Source organism: Rousettus aegyptiacus, unplaced genomic scaffold (assembly GCF_014176215.1).
Source record: "Rousettus aegyptiacus isolate mRouAeg1 unplaced genomic scaffold, mRouAeg1.p scaffold_m13_p_3, whole genome shotgun sequence".
Classification (NCBI taxonomy): domain Eukaryota; kingdom Metazoa; phylum Chordata; class Mammalia; order Chiroptera; family Pteropodidae; genus Rousettus; species Rousettus aegyptiacus.
The window spans coordinates 118,023,466-118,032,281 of NW_023416306.1; positions in this window are offsets into that span (position 1 = coordinate 118,023,466).

The window sequence follows — 8,816 nt, forward strand, 5'->3', positions numbered from 1 at the left end:
AAAACTAATTCAGCTTCTGTGGTTGGATAAAAAGTCTATACGATGAGATAGTTAAGTTTATAAATGACCTCAGGGTGATCATCCGCAAGTGGAAAATTGAGTGAACTCTATGTGTTGTTAGCAGTGAAGCAGTTTTCCCTGAGCCTGTTCAAGTAGCCATCTCTGCACTGGAAGAACATGGGATGGAACCATGTATAAGGTAAATACCAGAGGGATTGACTGAAACCAAAGCAAAATGGGTGCCCCGACCAGTAAACTGACCCATCTAGTTCTGGGGATTCATTTAAGTGGAAAGGAGAATACAGTTTCATTGTGTTTATTTTGCCATCTTGCCTGCAGATTGCTTTGGGCACAGAAACTCTGAGTGTAGCAGGAAACATCTCCTGTCGGTATGTTAGGTAGTCTACATCTTCTTCATCAGGTGACCTTAGATATTTTCATAAACACATCTCAGAGTCCCCAAAGCTCTGCTAGGTATAGGAAGTTTTTCAATGATTTTCTTGTTAGAACTTTCCACAATGATAGAAAGTCCTCCCTGCTGTTCATTCCACTTGAGGCCTTTCTGTTGGTTGACGACCTAATTCTCTAGATTTAGGTTCCCACACTAAAATAACTTGCTATTTACACTTCTGGAGTTGTTTGATGAGCTGAGTATCAAGTGTTCTTTAATCTGTGGCTACCCACATCCTGATCCTGATTATCTTTCTTGTTTGTAGACAGAGACACTTCTACTAACTCATCCATACATTGTAGACTATTGTTCCCTAAAATCCATGCCTTAATGACTGGTGACATTGCAAGAAGTGTGATGTGTGTCTACATGTATTTTTTAAGCCTTTGACAAAAGCCAGAGCCAGATACTGATCTACTGAGGAAATGTAAGCTTCTAATATTGCATTTAGGCATGTATGTAATATGGTTATTTACCTGCCCCTTCCAGAGTATTGAATCTGGAATATGTATGTAGGCATTTCCTTATTTGTTTTAATAAGCACTTTGGTCCTTTAGGGCAGACTAAGTTAAAAGAATGAGAACCCTAGGGTAATTTCGTATTGAATTTCTAGAACACAAGTACCCTAAATAGGGTGTTCTTTTGGTCCAGTCTGATTTATCCCTGGGAACATTGCCTAAATATCAATAACTATTTTCACTTCCCAGTATAGTATGTTATAAGAATGTTCAGAAATTCCTTTAGTATACTCGTCCTCTCATCTAGTCCTAGTCTTGGGGATAGATTGGGGAATGCTAGTCTGTTCACAGACTTTAGAGTAGCTCTAAGGGATCTCTCATACCTTTAGGGTAGACCCAGAGGATAAGTTTTGGGGCAAGAGGTTGTCTTTAGTCTTGTGTTAGCTATTAGGGAGAATTCCAGTGGGACAGTTTTGTTCTAGGTCATCTGAGCATTTCTTTTTCTTTCAAAGAATTTCAGGGATTCCTATTTGGCTCAGAATATTTGGAGCTTAGTTTAGGTATAAATAGGGCTTTCTTGGAATAGCTGTGGGCTAGAATAGTTTCACTCCAGCCCCCACTCTGTCACACTGCAACCTTCTGCAGCACCCTTGAGGTTTAAATGTGGGTTACTCCCCCAGGGATGCCAAAAGATTCAGATCCTTTTGTAGCAGTGCTTATTTGATACAAATAATATTTCTTTAATTCCACCAGCTAAATTTTACTTTGCCAGAGTGAAGAGAATAAATAAATATCACTATGCACCATTACTGTGATGGGTATTCCTGCTGTTTAAATGAAGTTTAATTCCTGCTTGACATGCCAACACTAGGAATGATATGATAATACTCAGATGTGATTATAGGAAATACTTCAAAAAAATATACTAGAATAATATGTTTATGAATGTCTTTCTCCACTAATATTTCTTGAAGAAGCAGCCACTTTTCATGGATTCTGTCCATGTCAGAAACCTGGGCTGAAATGAAGGCAATTGACATCAATATCACCATCAAGGTAATTTTTCTTCTCTATTTTGGAGTCTTAGTGTCTCTAGAATCCACATCCATAAAAATACATACTAATAAAATGACAAGTTTTTTTTTATTGTTCCAGGAGCTATAACAGGGTAAATTCTGAATATCCAAATATGTCTAGAAAGTTATGGTGCAATATTTTCAGTTTCTTGTGATAGAAAATTCTGATAATTGTATCATCCTGCTTACAGGCCAAGTAATCAGTACCATATAATCGGGTCTCTGATCTGGTCAGCCTCTTTAACTGTTTCCTCAGAATTCTTATCACAGTTCTTTTACTTTGAAGAAAGATGACAAACGATGTTTGCTATTTTCCTAAAGGTTTATACTAATTTCACTACACTTAAATGAATCAAGAATCTCAAATGAAAACAGTCCTCATGCTTTTCATCTAACTCTCATTATTTTTATTATAGCAACTTTATTGATGTTCAGGGGAAAAATGAAGTTTTGCTTTGCAATTGTTTTCTGACATTGTTCAGACTTAAACAAACCAAAACTGTATTAAATAAGACAACTGAGTGAGACTTTATCCTCAAGATGAACAATTTAGTCAAACTATATAGGTTTTTGTCTTTTGTTGTCACATCTCTTTTCTTGTTAGTGAAAAGCAAGTCAACTTTGAGCTTGAAAACTTACCCCAGTCTTCTTACCCCATCTCATGTTATTTTGAACCAAATCCTAAATACCATCTTATTTTATTCATAAATATTTTTAATATACCAAAACATTTTATTAAAGGCAATATGTCAGGAAATCGAATTGATTTCTAGGAACCAGTGGCTTCGTGCATACTCCCAGTAATAACTGTAATTTATAACACGACAAACTATTCCAAGATAGATATAAATATCTATTGCACAATAGATATTTCAGCCTTCTTGGACTCACTGATAAGTCACATGTTTTAGTTTGCCTATTCTGGTCAAAGAATGAACCACGTGGGCCACACATCCACAAAATTTGACCTTGTCTCATATAGCATTTTGCACTCACTTAGAGATACTCCAAAGTTAATATCAGTGGGTTCCCTGATTACACCAAAAAATGTCAGAGTTTTCAATCACTCTCTAAGACATAAAAATTTGCTACTCTATAGTATGCATTCAAGGAAAACACAAGTTTGACATGGAAAAGATGAATTGTGCTGATTTTATCCGTACATATGTCACAAAACCCTTCTTAAGGGGCAAAAATTTTAAACAAATTTTCTCCAAATCCATGAATAAAATCAGTACTCCTGAAAATGTGCCATAGTTAGTTGAGAGCTTTGAGAACCCCAGTTATAATGCTGCAGTTGTAATATAATTATAATGTATATAATCCCAGTTATAATGTGGCAAGAATACGTATGCTCTCGCTTGAGAACAGAGCAAATCTGAATCTGTGTGTATTGGCAAAGGAAGGAAAGGTGAAAATTTTTTAGGGGTATGGTATGTGTAAGACCTTCTGTTGATCCCTCTCCATGTTAGAAGGTATTACGGCATTAATTTCTTGTCTTGGAGAGAGTGCGATAGATAATGATTTTGGTTTCCTCCCTCTTTTTTCTCCATTTTTTTTGTTCTTTGACCCGACCACTAAATTCATCAATCTTTTCCCTCAACTTTGTGTACTAGAGCAAGAGGACAAAAGAGTTTGGTGAAGAAAGGAGCCCTTCCAGGAGTGTTTTCTTAGATGTTCTCTGCTCCTTCTCTTGAATAATTGTTGACAATTATATTTATTTTGTAGGTGCCGATCAAAGCATAATTATTAGCAGCTATTATGAAAAAATTAAGTATTACAAGTCTACTTCATGAAACACTACAGTTGGCAATGCTATTTATCAGGATAAAACTGGCATAACATTAATCCATATTCTCCCTCCTCCCTCCCTTCCTCCTCCCTCTCTCCTTTTCTTCCTTCCTTCCTTCCTTCCTTCCTTCCTTCCTTCCTTCCTTCCTTCCTTCCTTCCTTCCTTCCTTCCTTCCTTCCTTTCCTTTTCCTACTTCTTCTAACTATTATACATCTCTGGAGTACCTACTATATTTGAGATGGCAAGGAGGACTCAGAAAATAATTTTTAAAAATGGTCTCTGACCTCAAGAAGTTTCCAAAGCATATAAAATCTATACAAAAAAAAAATTATAATACAAATTGCAATGTGGATGTTCTATGTCAGTACTCCTTTTAAAATGATTAGAGACCAGCTACTCAATCAGAATGTCTGGTCATAGGGCTTAAGAATCTGTATTTTATCAAGGCTTCTAGGTGGTGTCATGCACATTAAAGTGTTTTATATGTTTAAACATTTTCTTGGAGACTATAAGAAGAAAAGGGTCAATATCATCATAAAAAAAGCAGAAAAAAATAGTAGAGAAGAAAGTCAGGGAAATTTTATGACTTTCTCCAGTAATGATTAAGTGACTAGGAAGAGAAAAAGTACTCTGCTCTTTATAGTTGGCTTTTAGCATGTCATTACATTGCAGATTAATCACTTTAGATTGAGGATTAGGTAGGAACTCCTAAATTGCAGAATTAAATGGATTTTGAAATATGGAAATTCCTTTGGACTTGAATGAAGTTTAAAAAACTGCTGAAACTGTAGTTCAGACTTAGAAAACATATCTATGTATAAAGCAGCTTGATATGATTGGGGTTGAAATAGAATTAGTTATCATCAAAATGACTTTCCCATTCTATATGTTTTGCACATAAGCACTGTTTTTGCCTTGTAATATTAGATTAAATATATTAAGAAACATTATCAATCAACTGTATAGCAAAAGCTAATTTCCAAAGCTATTTATGTAGTGTTCAATAATAGTAGTTGAGGGCAGTTCTCTTTCAGAAAAATTTTAATCTCAACTTGAGCTCAAAGAATTGCAATGAAAGCTTTACCATTGCTAAGCCATTGAACTACTTTGTGGGACAGCAAGTTGGAATATTCACGTGATTCTTCAGTCATTTTAAACTCAGTGTTGACTCCTTGTATAATCAACAACTAAGTAGTATCAGTTAACATCTATTGACTCATCAAGAGCTAAGGAAAACAACTCAAAACCACTTGCCTTCTTGTTTAATTGATTATTGGCATTGCTCCCAATGTCCTCAACTCTTAGAGCACTCTTCACACCAAATGGCTAGTAGTTTTAAACGAGCTTTTTTTCTCTTTTTTTCTGGATGCATTTCTTCAGCTGATGTAATCAAATGCGATTTAATTAACTCACCATCAATCAGTACTTGGCTTTCTTTGTTCGGCTAATAAATGAGCTGGTAGAAAATGTACTTTAATGGTAGTCTTATTTTCATTTTCAATTTTTGTGAAAAAATTTTGCTGTGATGAGATATCCCATTTTAAATTTTCTAATTTTTCTGACCATTTCTCTCCTGTGAGTTAGGGATGTTGTGCTTAGTTTGGTAATATCAACATATATTGTATTCTTTTAGCACAGCTATATAATGTTATTGTGTAATAAACGCAATGCTTTGCCATCTAATCTGATCAAAATAATCCACACTCTGCTGTTCCTTGGGAGGACGACGTTTGAAGTCCACATTTCTTTTCTCGTTTTGACATGATGGGAATGCACTGGCAATAAAAAAAATAAAATATCACAGATACATAAGTTATCTGAAACATTGTCAAATTGTCAGCATCAGTGTGATTCACAGTGGTGAGCAGTAGTACAAAGTAAAGATAGCATCATAGAAGGTCTCCGTCACAACTACTTAACTCTGCCATGATAGCACAAAAGCAACCATAGACAATACGTAAATGAATAAATGCATCCGTGTCCCAGTAAAACCTTATTTATGGACACTGAAATGTAAATTCCATGTAATCTTCATGTATCATGAAATACTATTCTTCATTTGACTTTTTTTTCAACTAGTAAAGAATGCTAAAAGCAGTTTTAGCTCATAGGTTATTAAAAACAGGTGGTAGTCCAGATTTGGCCTGCAGGCCATAATTTACTGAATGCTGCTCCAGCAGATGAACCAAGGCAAGAGTGTTTCAAGAGAGTCTAGAGAGTAGCCACTGAAACTCTGAGTTCTTTGTTGAAGTTTATGACAATATTGTGGGTCAAACTTCAGGTGTAAGTGGATTGAAGTAGATAGTAAGAAAATAGACATGGGAAAAATAAACAAACCTTTAATGAAATTTAGTGGTGAGAAATGAGAGGTAGCTGGGGAATTGCGTGATTTAAAAGAGAAGTTTGTGTTCAGTAGGAGAGATTTGAATATGAGCACTTTATTTTCTCATTCTTTTTTTAATAAGGAAAATAATAGCTATTTTGAAGTTTGTTAGAATGGTCAAATGAGCTATGATATGTTTTGTACCTAGGATGATGCCTAGCTTATGGTGGGTTCTTAATAATAGGTATTAATATTCTTATATGTTCACCCTTTTTTGTAAAAAGTATCTCCAGCCTAGAAGTGGTTTAAGATGATAGATACCTGGTTGCTGGCACCCCTAGGTAATTAAAAAAAGTAATCAAAATTCTTTTATTGAAAAAAAAAGATAACATCCATAATTGTACAAATGAATCCTATAAGCCATACACTGATTTGGTATTTCATTCATCATGATTTTTTTCATTAATTTTATTAATTAATTGTAATTAGTAATACTGCAGTAGAGTATTATTTATCTGGATTACTGAGGTTTTTTAGTCTCCCTGAATTTTGTGCCCAAGATGAGCACTTCACTTACTTCACTGTACCCCTAGTCTTGGTATTTTTACATCTGCTTTGGGTTTTTACATCTGAGAGTTTGAAGAGACAAAGTTGTGGGTCTCCTTTAAAACTTCTTTAAAAATCTCATGGAGATTTTGGGGCACTCTCAATTTCCTCCTTTATCATCTACTTAGAACTAAGCATCTAAAGATTTCCATACAATTAAGGCTGAAGTGGATTAAACATAAACATTTATTTTCACTTTCCCCTGAAATTGCCGTTAAATAATAGTAGCAAAAAAACCCAAAAAAACAAAAAACAAAAAACAACAACAAAAAAACGAGGTAAAAACTCGCAAGGATTAAGCAAAGGGAAAAGAGAAAACAATAAACGAGAACTGTCTACAAATTTTTGAAAGACAAGACAGCTGATGAAGGAGTGATAGCTGATCTAGATAGCAAGGTATAGGAAGCGGAGCCCTACTCTCTATAGAGACGGATAATGAGAGGTGAGCTAGTCCAGCCCACAGAATTCCACGGAAAATGTGTTCCCATTATCAGTTGTCAGGGAGAGGAACAGCAATTTGCATTCATGTGTTATGGTCTATAATACATTATTATTGCATCACATCGAAGGTATTTGAACTTATCCACATATTGTTATTGTCTGGTCAAATGGAACCCAGATCTAGTACAACTGGACAATATTCTAATATACTGTATTGATATTATGATTATCTCAGAAACTGAGGATTAAACGAAAAGTGACCTTACTAAGATCGTAAATCATATGACTGATTGGGGATGATTGATCAACTCCCCCAAAATACAAGGCCTCGCACAAACTGTAAGACTTGAGGCGATTGCATGAGCTAAAGAGATGACAAAACAGAGTGTGGGTTTGGCTGCCCTGGACCCTTTGCCGAGGCAGCCTTTCGCTTTGATGCATATTCTTACTTTAATGTTGTTGCTATATTGTGTCCTTTTCCTGAAATCATCTGTAGATTTAGAAGAATTGTCATTTGGGGTCTATGAGTCAAGCAATCAAACCTTACTTAACAGTCACTGTTAGTGCACTAAGTGATGGGAATCTGAGTACATTTTACATTATTCTAATTTCTCAAAAGAACCTATGCATCCAAATAGTTAACCCAAAAAATCTGAGGTAGTGTCTTGTTACATTCTCCTGAAACTATTGGGGCGGGTATTTTTATGTAGTTACGTGTTAACACACTCTAGTGGTCAGATCCATGAGCTTTATTTTTAAAGGGTATTCCCAAAAAGAATACTTTGCTTTTAACTAGGAACTAGACTTACCCTACAGTGTCAATATGAGATATTTGTACTTAAAATTAAGTTCATTTTTATGACAGTGATTCATCTTAATATGCATAGCTGTTTCCTCTAGCCAGGGAATTACAGAGGCTTGGTGTTCTTTAGGAAGAGTGATAATCTGAAGTTATTGATGCTATCTGGATACCTGATATCCATAGCAGCATCTGGTGGGCCTTCTGCCTGCTGGAGATCACAGAGAAGCCACTAGGTTGCAAGAGTGGTGGATGATGAGTAGAAAAGAAAACTGATAGCAGCTGTGTGGTGGAGACTAGGCTGTTTCTATTTTCCTCTATGACCTTGACAAAAGAGCATACCCAAGAGTAGTGTCATAGGATCTAAAAATAGAAACTTTATTAAATCATTCAATTGAGCTATCTTTGTTGGAATACTCATCTCGTTTAATAACAATGCAAAAGGGACAGATGAGGAAGAAGGAAGAGTCCAGGATGACTTGGCCAACAGAGTCAATTATGATATTGTGGGGAGCCTACAGTGCCTTTGCATATCTAGATAATGTTCACAGACAGTTGGGAACATGACCTGAAGCTTGGGATAAGATCAAGACTAGACGATCTAGGCATAGGGCCTCCCCTCTCACATGATCCTGGTAGTTAGTAGTGGATATGTGGGAGAGGAGGACCAATGCACAAATGAAACTGCCCAGGAGGGTCCAGATGAGGAGAAAAGGCCCAAGTATAGGACCCCATGGACATCTACCTCTTAAGGGTAGAAAGAAGACAATCCAGTGAAGAAGCTTGAAAATCAATACAAAGAGATGGGAGAAAGAGGTATCACAGAAACCAAAATGAGGAGAGACTGTCAAGGGAATATCAGTAAGGCCT